The sequence below is a fragment of the Tympanuchus pallidicinctus genome, unplaced genomic scaffold (genome assembly GCF_026119805.1).
Source record: "Tympanuchus pallidicinctus isolate F22 unplaced genomic scaffold, pur_lepc_1.0 scaffold10, whole genome shotgun sequence".
NCBI lineage: Eukaryota > Metazoa > Chordata > Aves > Galliformes > Phasianidae > Tympanuchus > Tympanuchus pallidicinctus.
The window spans coordinates 4,317,444-4,339,404 of record NW_026294619.1 but is presented as its reverse complement, the minus strand read 5'-3'; the positions used below and the strand labels follow the sequence as shown (position 1 = coordinate 4,339,404).

Below are 21,961 nucleotides of genomic sequence, written 5' to 3'. Positions count from 1 at the left end.
AAGTGCTGCATATTTTCTCACTAGTGAAGATCTCATTGTGCTTGCTGTGTCAGATGTATAAACCTAACTCTTGCAGAGAAGGGAGTTAGATGGTACCTATGTGGAGCCAAACCTCAGAAACCAGAGAGCAGAGTCAACGGATGCTTCTTCTGCCTCACCACAAAGAACCAAGAGAGGAAGAGGAGGCCTTCTGAACTCTTCCTTGTTGCTAAGTAGAAAAGTAGTGTTAGGTATCTACTGGGACTTTGCATGCCTGATTTGAAACAGTGAAGAAAACTGGCACCTGGAAAAGGCAATGTTCTGTCAGTAGGTGGGAGACACAATAAGAGTGGAAGCAGATCACTGCAAGGCCAAAGTAACACTACGGCAGACATCCACATGAACAAAAAAAGCTGCAGTGTCAGACTGAACCACGACAGTGTGTCAGACCTTGAGCTGTCTTCTCACTAGTGTTAAAGAGAATGATGCTGTACACATAGTTTGGTATATGTATACAGGGCAACCATATATACGTGGATGTCAGCACAGTTACCTACATGGTTATTATTTTTAAATTATTCTGACAAAATATTGTTGTGTATAAAAACACAGAATTCTCTATATTCCTACAACAGAGCCATCACAAATGTATCTTAACGCTCAAAGAAACTGCCTACTTTCCAAAACTATCCACTAAAACAGGGCATGACTGAGGCAAATATGTAAAAAACGAATGTACTGGTACTAGTTTTAAATTCAGAGTAAACCTTCTGTGCTCAGTGGCACTGCACCTACATAAATGTTCCAGGAAATAGACTGATTTCTGGGTGGTCCTTGTACGCTGCTAGTGTTGAGTTTTAAGCACTCGTTTTATAGATACCTACTATTAATAGAAGCAGTTTGAGCAACTCTCAATGATATCTGAAATGTCGTGGCAATTAGGTGAAGTGCCTGGTGACTAGAAAAAAGGCAACATCACACCCATTTTTAACAAGGGTAAAGAGGATGACCCCGGGAACTACTGATCTATTAGTCTCACCTGTGCCACGAGAGAACAAGGAGCAGATCCTCTTATAAGTTATGCTAAGACACATGGAATACAGGAAGGTGATAGAGGAGAACTAGCATGGCTTCACCAAGGGCAAATCCTGCTTGACCAACTTAGTGGCCTTTTATGATGGTGTCACTGCATCAACAGACAAGGAAAGAGCCACTGATGTCATCTATCTGGACTTCAGTAAGGCCTTTGACACAGCCTTTGACATCTTCCTCTTCAAATTGGAAAGATACAGATTTGATGGTTGGACTGTTCAATGGACAAAAAACTAGCTGCAGTATCAAGTCCAGAGAATGATGGTCAGTGGCTCAATGTCTGGATGGAGATCAGGGATAAGTGGTGTTCTGCAGGGGTCAGTGCTGGCACCAATACTCTTCAATGTCTTCATCAGTGACATCGACAGTGGGGTTGAGTGCATCCTCAGAAAGTTTGCTGCTGACACCAAGCTGTGGGGGTGCAGTCAACACACCTGGAGAACTGTGTCCAGATGTGCAGTCCTCAGTACAGGACAGACAAAGACCTGTTGGAGAGCGTCCAGAGGAGGGCCACAGAAATGATCCAAGGGATGGAACTCCTCCCATATGAGGACAGACTGAGAGAGCTGGGGCTGTTCAGCCTGGCGCCAAGGTGACCCGATAATGGCCTTTCAGTATCTAAATGGGGGCCACAGGAAAGAAGGGGGCAGACTCTTTAGCAGGGTCTGTGTGACAGAACAAGGGGAAATGGTTTCAAGCTTAAAGAGGGTTGGTTTAGGTTAGATACAGGGAAAAGGTCTTTTACAGTGAGGGTGGTGAGGCACTGGAACAGTTGCCCACAGGTGTGGTGGATGTCCTGCCCTGGAGACTTTCAAGGTGAGGTTGGATCAGGCCCTGGGCAACCTGATGTAGCTGTGCATGTCTCTGTTCATTGCAGGGGACTTGGACTAGATGACCTTTAAAGGTTCCCTCCAACTCTAAGGATTCTGTGATTCTATAAGAAGCTCCATGTTGATGCTGTAAGTTACAATCCTTGAGCTCTACAGTATGAAACTCAAAAGGTTGATGGGAGGGGCTGAAGGTAAGAGGTTTTAAAGCCATGAACACTGAAGATTGCCAGCACATACAGAATATTGCCTTGTCACCAAGAAAAAGGTGCTTTGGACAACATGATATTGTATTGCTCCACTTGAGCGAGGTTCTCACAAGAAAAACAAAGGTATTGTTGTGCTGCAGTTATTGCCAATGTTTCTGCCACTGAAATACGAGTTGCCATCACTGCAGTCACCGAGATGAAGAAAATGTGTAGAAATTAAATTGTTACAGTAATGTATCTGCCTAAGCTACTGCTTTGGCTAGATGAGCCAGATTAGCTCATGACAGATGAGCTTCATGAGCATTTCATTGCCAAGGAACCCTGTCAAAATATTGGTGATTTCTCCGAATCTGTTCAACATCATGGAGATGTCAAACGAAATCTGAAAGGACATTATTTTTCAGGAAGAACAAAAACAATGAAAGCATATGAAGAGAATGAGCTGAGTTTTTTCCTCCTCCCTTACACACTGCTGTGGTTTGATTGACTGCTGTCCTTACAAATACTTTAGCATAAACTCTGAAACTGTTATTACCATAGATGTTGATGAACTGAAGGAAGTACTGAATGTCCACAAAAAAAGGTTTCAGCAACCAGAATTGCAAATGTATAATGTACTTTCACCTGCAGGGACTGCATTATCACAGAATCATAGAATCATAGAATCACCAGGTTGGAAAAGACCTACTCATCCAGTCTAACTGTTCACCTATCACTGATAGTTCTCACTAAACCACGTCCCTCAACAAAATGTCTAAATGTTCCCTGAACACCTCCAGAGTTGTGAATCCACCACGTCCCTGAGCAGCCCATTCCAGCAACTGACCACTCTTTAAGAAGAGCAGTATTTTCTAACATCCAACCTGAATCCCCCCTGGCACAGTTTGAGGCCATTCCCTCTAGTCCTGTCACTACTAACACAACAGAAGAGGCTGACCCCCAGCTCACTACAACCTCCCTTCAGGTAGTTATAGATAGCAATGAAGTCTCCCCTAAGCCTCCTCTTCTCCAGACTGATCAATCCCAGCTCCCTCAGCAACTCTTCATTAGGCTTGTGCGCCAGACCCCTCACGAGCTTCACTGCCCTTCTCTGGATGCACTCCAGGGCCTCAATGTCTTTCTTGCAGTGGGGGCCCAAAACTGAAGGCAGTACTCAAGGTGTGGACTCATCAGTGCTGAGTACAGAGGGACAATTACCTCCCTACTCCTGCTGGCAATAATGTTTTGGATGCAGGCCAGGATGCCATTGGCCTTCTTGGCCACCTGGGCACACTGCTGGCTCATGTTCAGTTGAGCATCAAATTTGTTTCCCTTACACAGTCTTCCAGCCACTCTGCCCCAAGCCTGTAACGTTGCCTGGGGCTGCTGTGGCCAAAGTGCAGGACCCAGTACTTGGTCTTGTTGAACCTCATTCCATTGGCTTCACCCCAGTGATCCAACCTGTCCAGATATGTCTGTACAGCCTTTCCGCCCTGAGGCTGATTGACACTTCCTGCCAACTTGGTGTCATTTGCAAACTTACGGAGGGTCTCTCAATGCCCTCATCTGGATCATCAATAAAGATATTGAAGAGGACAATAAATCTCACAATTGTGAGATTCTGTGAGCACAACTGTGTTACACTTTACACTACTGGCACTGGTTCTAACAAGTGGAAACCACTTCCATCATGGTCTAAGTCCTGTAGCATTTGATTTATCCAATGCCTGGCCACCACATCTGTATTTCTCATCAATCACAAATCTGAACTGCACTGCTGTAATTTTGGAAGGTGAAACAAAATGGTAACTGATAAAAATCATAGCAATCAGATTCTGCTCCTTCAACGCTTGTTGTCCGCAGAAACCATGAGATACTATTTAGATTAATTCATGAGATAATTCCATGAAGGCCCATAGCATAATGCCGGATATAAATGTAAGTGGATTTTATTCATTTGTCACGAAAAAAAAAAAACAACAAAAAACAGAACAACAACAACAACAACAACAACAACAAAACAACAAAAAACAAACAAACAAAAAAAAACAACCAAGAACAATATAAAGTAGTAAATGAAATTTTTACTCATAGATCTATTTTTCTCGAACAGCAAGAATCAAGTCATTACAGAATCACACAGAATCACAGAATCACAAGGTTGGAAACGACCTGCAAGATCATCTAGTCCAACCACCCTCCCATTCCTATTAGTACCACAAGCACTAAACCATCTCTCATAGCTCCTCATCCAGGCGCCTCTTGAACACTACCAGGGACAGTGACTCCACCACCTCCCTGGGCAGCCATTCCAGTGCCTGACCACCCTTTGAGAGAAAAAGTTTCTCCTAATGTCCAACCTAAACCTCCTCTGGTATAACTTCTGGCCGTTTCCTCGGGTCCTACTATTTGCCTGGGAGAAGAGGCCAGACCCTTTTGCACCACAACCTCCCTTCAGGAAGTTGTACAGTGCAATGAGGGATTATTGAAGGGATAAGCAAAAGGATGGGATGACTTACCCCTCTCCCCCCAGTAAGAATCATATAAGAGAAATTCTCCTCTTTCACTTATTATTATTATGATACTTGTTTTAGAAGGAGAAGAAGAAACTTGCTACTTATCATACTGATGCCTTTGCTAAAGGAAGATTTATATTATATTTATATTGGTCAGGGAGGAATCTGATGAGGTTTAACAAGAGCAAGTGTAGAGTCTTGCATCTGGGGAGGAATAACCGCATGAATCAGTACAGGTTACCTGCTGGAGAGGAGCTCTGCAGAGAAGGACCTGGGGGTCCTGGTGGACAACAGGATGGCCATGAGCCAGCAGTGTGTCCTTGTGGCCAAGAAGGCCAATGGTAAAAAGAACGTGGCCAAAAGGTTGAGGGAGGCGATCTTCTCCCTGTACTCTGACTTGGTGAGGCCACATTTAGAATACTGTGTCCAGTTCTGGGGTTCTCAGTTCAAAAAAACAGGGGGTCTCCTGGAAGAAGTCCAGCACAGGGCCACACAGATGATGAAGGGTCTGGAGTATCTCCCGTGTGAGGAAAGGCTGAGTAAACTCGGTCTGTTCAGCCTGGGGAAAAGAAGACTTAAGAGGGATCTGATTAATATTTATAAATATCTAAAGGGAGGTGGGAGGCAAATTGATGAGGCCAGGCTCTTCTTGGTGGTGTATAGAAACAGGACAAGGACTAACGGCCTAAAACTTGAACACAGTAAGTTCCATACAGACATACAGAAGAACTTCTTTACGGTAAGGTTGACGGAGCACTGGGACAGGATGCCCAAAGAGGCCGTGGAGTCTTCTTCTATGGAGATGTTCAAGACCTGCCTGGATGCTGACCTGTGCGACCTATTGTAGGGAACCTGCTTTAGCAGGGGGGTTGGACTCAATGACCTCTTGAGGTCCCTTCCAACCCCTGCAGTTCTGTGATTCTGTGATTAAAGATCATGCCCGAGACAAGGAATCTTAAGTTTTAAGATTCATCGCTGCCCAAATGCAGAGCTAAACAATGATGTTACTGGCAGTCAGGAAAAAAATACTCAAATGATTTCAAGTTTTTTGTTGATGTTTTGGCTGACTGTCTCCAGTCTCTGAAGATTTTCCTTGCAAGTCAATCATTAAAGAGCTAGTAACCAACAAAGTGAAAAGACTAGGTAAAAAGAACCATGAACATGTTTTTCCAAATATGCATACCATTCTTCCTGTGCGCTTGCTGCCTCTGGCCTCAAACTGTACAAATGAAAGCTTGTTTGATTTATGTCGAAAACTATATATAAAATATCACACGGGATCCACAGAGAAACAGAGCCACTCAGGGCTTTGGTTTCATTATCCATTGAGGAATAACTGACTGCAGCCTTGGAGTACATAGAACTGATCAAAGCGTTCGCTTCCTCAAAAGCAAAGAGAAACCCACTGTAGATTTCCTGTTTCATGCTTCAGTGCCAAAACACAATGAAAAAAAGTTCTAGATGAACATGTGAATTATTCTAAAACATTGTTCAATCAAATCTGATGGTTATGCGCGTTTGTGAAACTCATCATTTGAAATGTCAAGTCACTGACAGCAACGTGTCCTGAGGTGTGATATATATTTGTGATAATTATTTGCTTTTTTAAGTTATGTTATCAGCTGCATCAAAAAAGGATTTTTCTTTAGTTTATCTGAAGTGTAGAGATGTCAGTGCCACCTGATCTGGGTTTTAAATACGCAGCGCCAGGAAAGGTCGGAGACATGACTAAATGCCATTTTTAAAGCATGCTTTTCTCCTAAAACTTTATGCAGTGCGGCTGATGGAGAACGATTACTAACATTAATAGCTGCTGAAGTGGTTTCTGCTCTCAACAGTACATATAGCATAACGCATTAAGGAAAATAATGTATCAGTAATATTTGTTTTTCTTATTGCTGTACTAGCAAACAATGAACTCTTGGAATGTATTTGAATTCAGCTCTCCTCTGAACCTCTTCAAGGCTATTTCTCTGGTTATTTCAAAACTTTTTTGAATGAAACTGAAAGCAGTTGGCTCTTTCGCTCGATAAGATCTGCTAATGTAGGAGAGCTGCCTCCAGTGAGCTAAGAAGACCATTTCCAAATCTTTAGCATCTTCCTCCTTGACAGCACAAGTTACTATACAGGATGGTTTAGATGTTGCTGAAATGAAATAATACAGAAGATCCAGTCTTCCAAGACGATACAGAGTAGGGAATGGCAGTGGCTGGAGAGGACCTTGCAGCAACTTCCCCACATTTTATTTCTGGAAAGATATATGCTGTAGATAAACACCCCATCAGTGTTCACTTTGGTGCCCTGAGCCTAACCCCATTTTTTTTTCTCTGTAAGAAAAAGACTAGATCTTTAACTGTAGACAATCTGGCAGCTACCTTACTTCTGCTATCTCCCAACAGAAACTGTCATACGAAAACCACTCCATTGAACAAGATCAAAAAGGAGCTTGCAGCTATTCTAATCTCCTCCATGACCACCAAGAAGTACCATAGGAAATGGATCAGGAACGTTAGCTGCAGGGGAGCTCAGATTTATTCTAGTTTGATAAGATTTCACAGTTTGCTCTAATGAAGAATACTGGCAGAAGTTCAAAGCTACTCCAGGTCTCAACTCTCCCTCCACATTACTATAAAAATGACTGTAGAAGTGTTAATGGCAGAGAAGCCAAAAGTTGTTTTGGTTCCAGCCTTCCCAGCTGGAGTAACTGAGAAAATAGGGTAGGAGTGTTAGTTCTTCTCACAGCTCCCTTGGCATCCTGCAGAACACCAGAGACACTGCTGGGAATACAGCAAAGCATATCCAGTACTGTCCCCTGTCCCAGCTCCTACAGCCTCAGCTGCTCCTTGCAAAGGCCACAGATAGGGGTGCATCAGCTTGATAATTCCAGGTGACTTCAGAATTAGCATTAAACTCTGCTGCTGATAACCTGAGGGCTGCTGAAGAAGGAGAAGATATCAGGAGAATGGCTGTGTTCAGCCTGCATTGATTTCTTCAGCCTTTTGTCTGTGTCTGCTTTCTGTCTGGTTTGGAGGTGGTTAGTGTTACTACAAGTAGCATGAATCATGTCTCTGTTAAAAAACAGAGCTTCAATTGTCTTACATAACCCCTGGTAACTGAATATCTAATAATAGCAAGCCATTTCCAGGTAGGGAATCTGTCTGTGTCCCAGACCCAGACACATGCACTCACACACAAATATTCATATTACTTTTTACACCTCACTTCTGGGAAGGAGAGAGCTTTTAACATGCAATATGACAGTTCTGAGATGCAGGACCTGGCAACTATTATTCTAAAATGCCATTTTTTTTTCACTTATTGCCTTGAGAAACCAGTTCAGTACATACAATTTGCTTCACAGCCCGAGCAGCAAGAGGGAGTGAAAGAAAAAGCAACAGCAGCATTTGGTTTTGAAAGAGCATTAAATGGCAAAGACCACCACTGGAGTCTGACTGGAAAGCTTAACTCTTGCTAGACGTGAATTCTCCATCTGTCTCTTAGAGAAGGCATACATTTTAATAAAACTGTTACTTTCCATAGTTCTGACACACCATTATGTTTTCTATCCTCTGTTTTCTCCTTGGTAGAGTGAAGGAAAATATGAAACTCATTCATTACTGTAAGGCTAATAGGAAATGTTGCAAATCAATAATGAGATCTTCCAATAAAAATTCTTTATCTTGAAAATACTATTTGTATTGCAGTCCACAGGTGGTTTGCTTAAAGGACGAGTTTCTAAAGATTATACTGCCCTCATAAAAATTCTACACTTTCAGTAGGAGGCCAAAGAGGAAATTCTCTCCAGTAACTTTTGTGCTATTCATTGAGACATTGAATTGTCTGTCCTCTTGCCAAATGGGACAAACCTTAGTAGTAGAGAAATGTGCTCTCAGGTACATCAATTGTAGCATCATGACTCTGCTTAATAAATAACTCAGAACTCTTCAAAGGAAGAGAAAAATGAAGATGAACAGGTTCCAAGCTGTTTTATAAAGTTTTCCAAAGAAACGAGTTTCTTCTGACCTCTCTTACCATCAACCAGCATACTTTGGCACCTAAGTTTGAATTATACAGTATTACCAACATAAGAGCCAGACTTCAGCCATTCCTGACTGCTACATTCTCTTGGTTTAAGAGATGGATCATAGTCAGAGATTCAGAAAGTCAGTTTGACCTCTGGATTCTTCAGAATTGTGAATTCAGTCTAGGTCCATCTCTTCACATTCAGAGAATGTAGCAAATAGTTAAAAACTAAGTGGGTAACAAAGAAAACTGTTTCTCTTCAGCTTTTATTTCTAAAGTTATTGTCAGCTTAGATAATCTTTCTTTAAAGTTTGTTGGAAGTATCTGAAAACAGTAAGGCTGAATGGATCAGATGTGAGACTCTGGTTCTATGTCTACTTCTGACCGAGTTGTACTATTTAACCTGGCACTATATTTGGAGGAACTGCTATTTGCCCCTTTCGAATACTGTGGGGATTCATCAACAGTTTTGTACTGTGAGATCGAGTGCCTTGCTTATTACAATCCTGGATCCACCAACTGTCTGACAGTAAAGTCAGAACTGAACTAAAGCTAAACTGTGTTTGAACACAGAAATTGATTGGACTGGTCAACAACTGCACACTGGCTTTCCTGGATAAGCTCCAAATAAGTTAGTCTGTAGTACTCCTATGATCTCAGAGAGATTTTTTTGAGTACAACTGGGGAAAAAATTGGACTAGTACTTTTATTTATTATCAAATAAAAACTGATGGCTGAGCAGCCACAAGCCTACTGTGAAAAGTCCAAAGACCCAAGCAAGTGAAAAAAACAAATCAAACAAGAAACCTGCTGAGTTGTAAACTGTAGTTTATCAGTATCATGCAGTCATGATGAGCTGACTGTGCTACTGCCCTAGGGTAAGAAGTTCTTACCTTTTCTGTAGGAAGTCAAATTAATTTGTTTTCACTATCTAGTAATCCCCTTGTCAAGCAGTAAGAAATTCAGATATTGGCCATAGTGTTACAGTGTACTATTTAGAAAAGAAAGAGAAAGGAATAGAAGCCATGGACCATGCATGAGTTGCTCAAATTGCAATATCCCTTCTAGAACAACAGGATTAATATTTTAGTTGCCTATCACAGCATGGCCCCATATTCCAGTTAAGCATCTGGGAACACAGTATATCTTGTGCCTTTAGATTATTTTATTAGGACTGAAGCTTCCATAGGAAACTTCCACCGGTGGCACAGCAAAGGGTTAAACAATAGTTGGTCTCAAGTTTACAAAACCATCTGAACTGGTTTCAACTAGACATGAAACATCCATGCATCTGGAAAATGGAGTCTGCAGTTGACTGTTCTTTACCATCTGCTCTCTAGAACATTTTCAGCTTGGGAGTTGCATAAGCGACGAAAAAAAAGATCATAAACAACTTCCTGTACCATGTTTTTGGTCACTTGTAATGACGCATTACAAAGTAAACCAGCTAAATATGCACAACTGTGCCTCACTCCAGATGACAACATGTATTATATAAGAGCCATCCCTGACACAAAGACATTTACTTTAAAATATCATGATGCAAGGAGAACTCAAAGGTAAATAATCACTGCATATGAGAGTTGGGGGCAAGTAACATGGAGAGTTTTGCCTCCATCTCAAAGCTCAATATAGTTCAAAAGTTAGAAAAAACTAAAAAGAGGACTTTTTAAAATTTATTTACAATGTTGGATGAAAGAACTCGCTGCACCTCCTTCTTTAAAGGGCAGTTGAACTTGTAACAAATCCTAAATGTTCCTTTCACGCATTTCAGATTCAGAATTATTCTTATCCCAAAAACTTTTGAAAACATCATTTGTTCAGACTCGCCTTGTTGGCCTGTTGGGAAGCCATGGCCTGATTTAATCTTGTATTGTGACATAAATAAAACAATAACCACAGGAATGAGAGTAGTTCAACCAGAATAAAAATATCTACCTCCAACCGGATTTCCACGCCTGTCAGCTGGGTAGGTATGTATGCCCATGTTGGCCTGCTTCTCTGATGGAGCTGAATGGGAACATCGGAGGAAAGCCCACTGTCATTATGAGCACTGATGATGGAACAGGGTGACTGAAACACGAAATGAAGCCAGGTGCTCAACTGAAGGAAGGAGGGTTTGCTTCAGCCTCGGTGGGTTGACGTTAAGAGGCAGTTTCCCCACTAATGAACAGACTCAGACTGTCAGCCCACAGCCCTTAACACTGGATCACTCAGCAATACAGATCTGACCTGCTCTGGGTATGGGCACATGATCACATTACTATCAAATTAGCAAGAGTTGATGTTGCTGTGGGAGAACAGACGATATATAATCTAGCCTGAAGTCAGAGTGGCGCAGACAGGTGATATCTGATCTGGCACAAAGCCTACCATATGAAGTTAATCCATTTGTTCTGAAAACATTTGAACCGGTATGCAAGTTTATCCTAGATCAACATTTTGTGTTATGTGGCTACAGTGTTTTTGATGGTGCATTAGGACCCAGATCCACCAAACCACAGCTTCAGAAGCTGTTTACCCCAGAGATTGGCACAACTAACTGCATCCCTCTACAGAGTACAAAGTCCTTATAAAGCCTATCCATGCAAAGAATAAAGGGGTTTGCTTTCAAATCAGCATCTAGTAGTGCCAACAGGCCAAATGGACTGAAACCACTGAATTTTCTTATTATCTTCAAAATATGGTGGCTTTTGTTGCTAATATGTGTTTTTCTTAGATAACGGATCCTGCAGGCTAGAACCTGCAGGACTAGATTATTCTCAGGAGAGCAGTTCATTTCTAAGGAAATATCTCACCCTGTGGCAAAAAAGTCTGAAGTTAAAGCAAACTGTTTTATGATTTCCGCTGAATTAAGCAGGTGCACAGTTCACATAGGTCATCTCTGCATGGGAAGGTACATCAATATATTTTCTGTACCTACAACTCATTAATCTCATTAATAACAAAACCTGGTTCATATCTTCTTTGCTACAGCATCCTTTCTCTGCCTCCCATTGCCACTTAGCCTCCTTCCTGATTCAAATGCCTTACACCTCCAGCCATCAGAAGGACTCCAAATGAAATTTCCTTCATAATTATTCTGGTGAGTCTCTGGCTTTTATGGCAGTTACATCCTCATAAATGAAAGCAGAATCCGGCCCTCTCTCTTTTCCAAAGCAAGAGTAATGATCAAACAATTTTCTCACATCTCTGTTTGCACTTTCACAGTCTGGTTACATTGATTTGTGTCTCATAAGTAGACATTTCCTTTGTTGGTTACAAATCAATGTTATAGACCAAGCCTGCCTGAATATTCTCCCTTCCCTATTACTGTGTGAAAAACAAAGTGCAGCTTCAATTCTTGCTTATAAACGTGAACTTCCTTGATGAAGCAACAGAAAAGCAGATAAAATTCCAGCTCTGCCTCAAAAAACAGGAAACGTCTGTGCTTAAATTTCTAATTACTGAGATGCTTTATGGTATGATAAACACCTTTATCATTCCAGTCTTGCCATGGCTTTGTTAACCTCTTTATAATCCTCTCCTTCAGATATCACAAGATTTCCCACAGCAGCCCACTGTGATGTCACTGACTTCACACATGACTTCACGGTACGAGGAAAGAAAAAAGAAGCAAAGGTTTTAGCCTGCAGCAGGACTGAGCTGCCACACAAAGCACCTGAAAAGGATGGAAAAGAAAAGGGTTTGCAATCCGTTACTGAGAGGCAATGAGCTTTTTGACTGGAGTATGAAAATACAACAGTGAAGATAGCTAGGTATTTTATTACAAATGGATACACATGATAATAGAACAGGAGTAGTAAGAAACAGAGCCATCAATCAGAATATACCAAGTGAAAGAATGTACAGGTTTAAATGTGGAACATATCAGTTTGATTTGCCTTTATTAAAAGAGCAAGAAAAAAGGAAAGAAAAGTAAAAGCAGCTTCAAGTCAATCTCATCAATTTTAATATTATGAAGTAGTTTAGGAAGCGACAGTTCCACCAATTTGATGGAAAACTCAGGGCTGCCAAAATAAAAATAGAAATAGATTAGAGCCGGCATCAGTAAAAATAATAATAATAATGAGATTTAAAGGATGTGAGATCAAAAGGGAAAATACAAAGTTTTACAAATATGAAACAAGGCTTGCTGCACTACCATCACCACCATCAAAGAGCATCCTCAGAATTCAAAAGGGAATTTGATTTATTTTAAAGAACAGCACTAGGAATTGGGAAATCTGGGTCCTACTTACACCTCTTCTGGGGAATCTCTGCCCGGCCCTGAGAAAGACATTTCAGTGCTCTTTGCTTCAGCTTCTCTGTAAGGCCAATCATCTTAAAAACAGATTGACTTCACAAGCAATTTCTAAGGCTTAACTCATGAATGTGCAGAAAACACTTTGAGGTCTTTACGTAGTAACTATTGTAAGGAAGGAGAGACAAAAAGAAATGCAATGATTCGGGTAATACTGAATAGAAGAGATTGTGTAACTCAACCATTTCCTGGAAATTGCAGGAAAAGAACAAATCGCTTCCTTTCTGGATTTTATTTCCAAAGGAAGTTTAAAGCTTCTCAGCCAAACAGGCAACTCAGCACATTCCCCTCTCAAATAGATGAAGAATCAGCAAACAAGAGGTGATAGGGAGCCCACCAGTCCTTGACTCTAGGCAACTACGTGGTTCTCTTGTGTTTAAAACAGATCTGGCTTTCTGAAACTTTTCGGTATTGTAATAGTAGATGGATAGCCTTTAATAGATTAAACTCATGAACTACATTAGAAATAAAGAAAAAGAGATGCAAAATGAGCATACTAAAATCAAGAGAGCTGTAAGAACAAAACAAAATGATTCTGATTTGATGCAAACTCTCCAGATCATTTTACTGAGATGTAAATGATGAACAGAAGCTACCAGGTTATCATGTGACAGAGCTGCAGTACCAAATCCATCCATCAACGTTTTGGTTAATCATTGTCTGAACTCTTGCTGCGAGTTAATTGTAAAGAAAGAAGCCAAGAGTCAGAACTACCCAAGCATGGACCAGTTTACTGATTAAGAATTCATTTTACAAAACTCAAGTAGTGGTGCGTTTACAATTCAAAAGGACCAGCACAACTGCATTCATCCACTGGGCAGTGCATTTCAACACAACCATGTTTACAGCTTCTTGTTTACAGCATATGCCTTCTACTGTACTCTACACATTTTCCTTATCTTGTGTTATCAACCTTAGCAGACATTGGAGAGGTGTGTATCTTTTCCTTACCTTATCCTGAAAAGGCTTCACTAACGAGGACATAAATTCTGCCTTTTCAATACCAAGCTGCAATTAGCACAGAGGCCACGACACTGCAGTTAGCACAAAGGTCACTGCAGCACGGCTACCCAGGGGGTTCCATGACAGAGCTGAGCATGAGCCCAAAGCGTTCTGGGCATATGGAAAGGTGTAAGCTTTGGTACGTCTGCATATACACATGCCAGAAGTAAATATTTAAGGAACAAACAGCATGAGAATGAGAATAACAATGTTCCTAAGCATATCAGTGATCAAAATATCTAACTGCCAGATGGACAAAGTAGATTTACCTGGTGGTGAGCACTGTGGAGAGAAACAAAATCTTGCCTTTTACATTTCATGCATTTTAAGAAGCTGCTCAGATTATTTGTTTACTTGAATCTGACGCCAGCTCTGCTGACTGCAAGGGCTAAGGGAAAACATCTACTGGAATACAAATACCTCCAAAAAATTTCATGTTATCTCAGTGTATTTCTCCTTGGTTCTTTCCCTCTATACATCCGTAGCACCTGGGTTCAAGCCACCTGACAACTGGGGAGAAGTGCCTTGACCTTGTTTTGCTCCAGGCCGATGTTACTTTATGACCTAGTCTCACAAAGATTCACTACAGGCAACGTGATTCCCTTCCCCCAGCATCTTTAAGGAAGCATATGTCTTTGCTTTGGACAGGCTTAGAATACCAAAGGTATGTGCTACACATAGGAGCTGGTGACCCTGAAGTCCTAGCCCACAGGACTTGCTCAGAAAGCAGGTGCAGCAGTAAGCTGCAGTAACTGAAACACCTGTAACATGAGAGGCTTACACTCTTACAAGAAAAAGGGAGAGCAAGAAGGCTGAGGAAGTCCAAAAGGAAGATTAACAAAATCAGAAAAGCAGAACCAGCCTGGGTCCTGCCTAAAAGTTCATTTTTAAGAGCCACAGATGATGGCTCCAGTCTAGACCTAACACACACAGAGAAGTCAAGACAAATCAGCAGCATTAGAAGCTAAGTAATCACATCACATAACAGTGAGATGTAGCAACAGTCTCTGTGTCTGTGCTCTGAGGTGAAATCACCTGGAATCTGACATTCGTTTCTGGACACCTTCTCATCAGAGCGATTGGAGAGTTCAGAGAAGAGGTACATAAAATGACCAGGGTGGTATGAAAAAAATAAAGAAGAGCTAATGTGCTACATCTGCATAGCCCAGTTACATGACAATGGCTAGCAGATAAAGGCATGAAACCAAGCTTTGTATAATTAAAAGATGCAAATGTAAATGCAAAAAAAAACAAAAAAAAAACAAAAAAAAAAAAACCTACTAATAAAAGGTATATGGATAAAATCAAGAGCAGTAACATCAATTCCAGCCTAAGTCTGAAGAGCAGTCTCCTTAGGGAAGGAACTGAAGGCTGACTGTGTTGCAAACTCGAGACAAAACACTGAACATGTGATGCACACACAATCTTCCACTGGCCCTGGGGAGATGGGCTGAGCAGGTCCTGATTGTTTTTCCAGTTTGATGACTCCAAGGTACACCGTGTTTTTCTGGCCTAAAAACCATCTTTGAAAAATATGGAAACCCATGAAACACACTTTGGCAGGTTAGATGATGATTAACCAGAAGGAGACTAAAATTATTGTTGATGAAGAACACTATGAGTGTGATGGAGTTGTGTAAGAGGAAAGGAGAAGATCAGCAAGGAGCAAAACCTCAAGAACTGAGGAGATGGCTCTTTCAGCATTGGATGGCATCACAAGCAATGGTCACACAAGAGGAGTGGATAATCCACTGCATAAAGAGAGAGAAGCATGTATGGATCAAACAACAGAGGTGACAATAGCAGGGAGGAAATGACTTAAAAGAGTACGTGACCTTCTGACCTGTGAGTCAATCAGCTGCTAAAGGGAAAGTGTATCACAAACCCAGAAACCTGACTGTGCAAAAGGGAGCTGGTCTTTCTGTAAAGCAGTGTAAAGACAATGACAGAAGGATTGAGTCTTGCACTCTTCCACGCTACTGAACAGCAGATAAAAGCTCATAAAACAAAAAGTAATATTCCTCTTATTTAAGCATTAAAACACTGAAAAAAGTTGCACCAGACAAAATCCATGCAAGGGGTGACAGTGGAAGGCAGGCAGGTGTCAGAAAATGATGAGATTAAATGATTCTGGCACTTCCCATCCAAAACCTGTGCCAGCAAAGGACAGCAGAAGGAAAAGCCACTAGCTGAACTTGGGACCAGGTATCAGCTGTTTTCAGCCTTCTTAGTTTTTGAAACTGGAAAGCAAAGAGCTAACTGATGAGAAGCTAGGGAAAGGCAGAGACGGAGGAATAACTTCAATTTTACTGATTATTTTGAGCAAGAAGGATGAACTTTACACCAGCGGTGTTGTTGAAGACAAAAGTTAGGTTAGTGGTATATCTATTTGAGTGTCGTCTGTTCCTCTCTGCACGTAGTTTTGAACCAAGGGAAAAACACAATCCCTCTTGGGACCAAAGACACTGATTTAACTCCATGTGGTATCGCACAGGAGGTGCTGCCTCAGATAGCTGACGATGCAGCATCTCCTGGCACCACCTAAGCTCTAGGTGTACAGCTCTACTATGGGATCCTTTCATGAGGTGCAGTAAAAAAATCTCATTAAATTTTGGATTTTTTGGAGATATTGAGCTGTTTGCACTAGCAATGGTACTTCCTGCACAAAATGCTGGACATAAATGCAGTACTAATTACTTTGCAAATCATGCCCTGAAGCTGAAGGTCCAACAAAACAGTGATTTCAGAAGCAATATCAGATAAGGTATTCTCATTACTCCCCAGCACATTGCAATCCCTGCAAAAAAATCCATGATTTAAAGAAAGATTAGTTGTCTCCCCTCATAATGCAATGCCACTAACAGCTGTGTTGGCACAAGTGGGGGACTTGGGAACTGCAATATATTGGCAAGCCTGAGCAGCCCAAGAGGGAAATCTGTTGAACTGATTTGGTCCCTGCAGCCCATGTTTTGTCAAATCCCAGCCTGGGCAGCTTATTAACTTTCCACAGTTCCCCACTAACTAATTGTATGTACCTGTCTATCTGCAAAGCCAAATATAGCTCCTTTTGAAAGAACAGAAAGAAATCCCTGCTAAGTTTAATAGAAGACAAGGCTACCATGTGTCTGCCTGGTGCTGCAGTCTTGAGGCTGTGCGTTCATCTTCCAGCTGATACACATTACTAACTGGTGCTCTGCACTTATAACATACATGCAATATTTCATTGCTTACCTCAGCTTCGACAGGCCTTGTATCCTAAAACCCCATGCACGTCACTGCGGACCTTCCAAGCAGCTGACAGACAAAATGCTTCTGACAGCCATTATGGCTAGGATAACACTTAAATATGAGGAGGAAACACAATGCTGCTCACTCCCCCAAGAGCAAGCTAATTTTAAAGTTAATACTGTAAGTCCATATAGACAGGATGCTTTAATGACCTTCAGCCTGGCCAAACCAGCACTCCTAACCCCATGGGTTCTGCTGACGTGACTGACAGCTGATAGCTTTTCTGAACACCAAGCAGAGCATTGCAGTCACTAGTAATCAAACTGCTTCAAATGGTGTGCTTTCTATCACTTTGATAACACGACAATTTTCTAAGAGCATAAAGGGATTTTTAAAATTTGCTAAGATTTGTAAAATAAGCCTTCTTGAAAATTTGATGTGTGTACGTAAATTGATCTTTAAAATCACAAAGAACAGTCTGATTGTGCCTTATATCAACATTAAAAAAGGTCTCTCCTCTTACAGAAACAAGTCCAGATTTTCTTCCCTCAGTTTGCACAGCCACATGTTCACTCCTCATATATTTCACTTCCCTGCTTCCCATTCCCCAAAGTGTGGGAAACAGATAGGGCTTTCCCCACAAATAAAAGTACGTGGAGAGAGAGAAAGAATGGAGAGGCAGGAATGTGGTAACCAGTGGGACAAGGAGTGTGAGTGAATCAGTGTCCAAACCGAACAGATGAGAACGAGAACAAAACCCACAAAGCCCCTTGAAGGCCCAAAAGCATCCCTTAGATCATATCTGAGAACAACACAGAAGTCAGTGCCAACCAGAGAGCAGCAATATATTAAATTTTGTGGCAGAAAACATACTATATATAAGCAAGAAGTTGCCCTGTACATGCATGAGCTGAAGTTTTTAAACCATCCCCCACATAGATAATCATAGTAAGATCCACAACAAGAAAGATCTTGTTACAATTCCCCACCAAATACTAATGTAAACAACACCGTGCTTCTATATTCAGAAAGCATCTACATCTCTGACAAGGCTTCTAAGATTTCTAAGACCAGAGCAACAAAAGCCAGTCAAATGCAAGCAGGTCTTAATTTCCACTTACAAATAACTTAGCATGTGAAGGATGAATTAGGATCTTTTTTCTGGCACATAAGGTATTAGGTACTAGAATATCTAATCACTAATTTATGGCTGATTCAGCTCCTACTAAAATAAGAGATGTTAGTGGATCCAAATAGGTGGCTGGGACATTTCAAGAAACCCCATAGCTAACACCAGGTTAGGCGGGCTATAAGACATAGAGATGCTTTTTCAGGCAGGAGCAGCAAACACGGCTGAATGAGATGCAAACTGTGGTCCTGTTGAAACAGACCCTTTAGCAGAAACCCACACAGCCTCCCCTGTGCCTCTGACCTTCTGCATGCTGACAGCGTAGGTGCACCCACTGCTGGTGCAACAGATGTTAAAGCAGGAAAACCTGATCCCAGAGCAGAGGGATTAATGGGGCATTAACATGAAGGCCCCACTTGTGGCCATTTAAATGCTAGCAGCCTTAAGTAAGTTATCCAAAACACAAGCTTGCAGTGTGAGCCACTAGAACTTAATTATAGAACATCCGGGGCCAAAACTTGCCCCAGGATATACATGAGGTCATCCCGATGATGCTAATGGAAACCCATATGCCATATATTAGAAAAGCTGGTTCTAAAAAGGGGCTATTCTAAAACAGGTTAGTTTTTGCTGAACAGTCGTTTTACTGTTTACATTTACAAAAATAAATCAATTCACAGATGCCTAGACTCATCAGCTGGCATCTGATTTACATTATTCACTAATATTCCTTCAAAATCAGCTGAAGAAAAGCTTGGTTTTAAAGCTTAGGATGTTAAATTAACGTTCTGTTAAATCTGGCAGATTTTGTTCACGGTTCTCTATTGACCCTTGCTGTAATAGTCCTTTTGACTTTTATCTGATGCACCTTTTCCCTTCCAAAGTGTTACTCATTTTTGACAAAGCAGAGTGTATTTGCATCTCCTTGTCACTTCCCAAAGCAGTATTTCAGGGCCCATTGTCTGATACACCACTAAGCTTAATGCATGCAGGTAGCTTTCCTTGCATTGCTGCTAACATTCTGCCACATTTCAGATCTGCAGGGCAGCGGATGGTAAACACAGCTTTGGTTTTAGCAGCTCAGTCACAGCTAAGCGAGCATCTGCCCTGGCTGCACACAACAAACCTCCGGTTTCAGAGGAGGAACATCAGGAACATCAGTGGAATACCTCACTACCTAAAGCTTCCAGTGAGCCTTTGTTATGCACTGCACTGTAGCCAAACAGCTTTTCACTTGAAAATCTCATTCCTTAGTCTTCAGAATATCTCTGGGAAAAGGCAGCAGAGCTACACATTTTGCAGAGAAACAAGGAAAAATCAAAATAACAACTATCCACTAATTGCAGGCACCGAACTAAAATACATCTAACTAGAATTTGGAGGTCTTTACATCGAAGCATAAATGTGTTTAGAATCATGGGTGTTTCCAGGGTGAACGCTGAAAAGTAATAGGTCGCTGAAGCTAAATCTTAGAATGGACAATATCAAGCTACTTCATCTGTGTAAAGTCTTCTAGAGCATGTAGGCAACACATACATACATTCATAAATGCTTTGAGAAAAAATATCTAGCCTTTCAGTGCACACTCGCATTGCATAGTATATGCATTAGTGTTTAATGAAGTGTTTGGGGTGCATGCTAACTTTCATTTGTAGGGCTTTAAGTCATGCTGCTCCTGCTGGTGTTACTGGATGCTGCCAAGAATGCAGAAATATTTTAAGACCAGCTGAGCGTGTTACACTCACAAGCCTCTTTTTATTTCAAGGTAAATTGTGAGTTTAATCTCTTTCAAAGGTTTCAAAGATCCTACCCATTTTTTTGGGCAGACAGTCTCAGGAGAGGATACACTGTAAGTTCTACCCATCTCTTCCACTGCACTCCTTTCTTTCTGTCTGTTCTTTTATCTGCTGTTTATACTTGTCTGTCTGTCTTCATTTCTAGCCTTTCCCTTAGCCTTATGCTTGCTTTCCACTTTCAGGCATATATTCTGCAGTATCCTCTGCTGCACATCTGTCTTTCTGCTGTTCCTACTCACCATCCCTGGCACTGTCAATGTCATACACGAGAACAGAATCTGGACTGTAAGTTGTATGTTTACCTTTACCTTGCATTTATTATGATAAACTCTCTCAGTCTCTCACCGTCACCTTTCGTTAGCTCTGATTTCCTATCCTCTTCAGTTCATACCACTCCAGGAAAGGCAAGAGGGGGAATTAAGTGCTCGTGGAAGCAGTGCTGGCTGCCACAGAGTGATTGACAATGTGCACACTGCCTGCAAGTGCCAAGATGCCACAGTTTGCAGAATGAAGTGAGACCTTGGTGCCCGATACGCCCTCCTTGATTGGAGAGATGTTCTGAGAGCAGCTGCCGATCATTGTTAGCTCAGTGACTCCCTGCATTCTCCTCACTTCCTTCTCCCAAGCTGTCAGACTGGCAAGACTCAGGAGAAATCACAGGTTTCCTAATTGCATTTGTGCCTGCACAGAGAAAAAAAAAACCTTAAATACAGGCTGGTCAGATCTGTAGTGATGATGGAGAATTCTTTGCTCCATTCTGTGCTAGTGCGGGCTCTTCAATTTCTGCCTGCCAGCTTCCTTGTTCCCGAGGACAGAAAGATAAACTGTGGCTTTGTATGGATAGGGAAGACGACAAAGAGAAAAGAGAGAAAAGGAAATTCATTACGTTTATCAGTGATAGCACTTTCTCAAGCGATTCCTGCAACTTCATGTACCATGTCCCCTCTGTTGGATACATCTATCCTGGATGGCAGTATCTTGGATTTGTAGAAAGAGCTCGTTCCTTTATCTGCACAGTCAGACTGGAGCCCTTTCTTGGTGCTGGGCTGTCTGTTCAGACTCTTCTGACTGCTCCGTGCTGAGATGCAAGGCATCACGTGTCACTTTCAATGATATTTCCTCAGTTAATAACTCCTCTGCTACTCCCTCTTCTGTTAAAGCAAGATGATGAGAAGAGGTTTGGTATTTAAGCAGTGAGTTGTCCTTCAGCAGCCAGGCAATCCAGACAGGAGCGCATAGCAGCAGCCAGGATGGACTCGGCATCAAAAGTAGTTAAGTTCTCCTTTGATTGTACATAACAGACTGCTCTTTTCACTTAAGTCTAATTGAACACAAAAGTTGACTATGTCAAGGTGGCCCAGAAACACTTGGGAACCCCAGTGTGTTTAACGATCTGAGAGAAGGCAGAAGCCACGAAGTGTCCAACTGCTTGGTCACGGGTGGCTCTGTGGGTAGCCAGAGTCAATGCAGCTCATTGGTCGAGATGACTGAAATAACAACAAATTGCTTTCTTCTTTTTTATCGCAGAGTCTCCTGGGAAGCTTATTTTGCATACAGTGACTCAGAATGCTGCCTGCTAAGCTGCACGTACTGTATGTCTGTCTGGAACAAGTCAGAGTAATTTGTCCTCTTGTTTACAGCAGTCTATTTATAATGGCACAGAGCTGACCCAAGGCTATACCAGGTCTCCTCTCTGAACACCCAGAAAGGGGCTTTTCACCCTCATTACAAAGCCATGAAAACTCCAGCTCCCTCCACTTTGCCTTCCAGTGTGTATGCTTACCAAGGGCAAGAGGGAGAATGCCAGCTCAGAGAAGGCTTTGATGAAATACATCAGCAAGAACATTTGTTGTGTTATGATCACAGCAAGAACCCACC

The 21,961-nt window shown here is 41.7% G+C and overlaps 1 protein-coding gene across 21 annotated transcripts in view; it reads right to left on the bottom strand.

The window, feature by feature from the left end:
* Positions 1 to 21,961, bottom strand: part of ZBTB20 (zinc finger and BTB domain containing 20) — a 466,833-nt gene that overhangs the window by 58,343 nt on the left and 386,529 nt on the right. The window contains exon 9 of one of the 21 annotated variants that reach the window (XR_008211398.1): positions 4,151 to 20,764. The exons of the other annotated variants lie outside the window; for them this stretch is intronic. The gene's annotated coding sequence lies outside the window, so the exon portion shown is untranslated. Of the gene's footprint in view, positions 1 to 4,150; positions 20,765 to 21,961 lie in introns of those variants that run through there. 21 annotated transcript variants of the gene reach the window in all.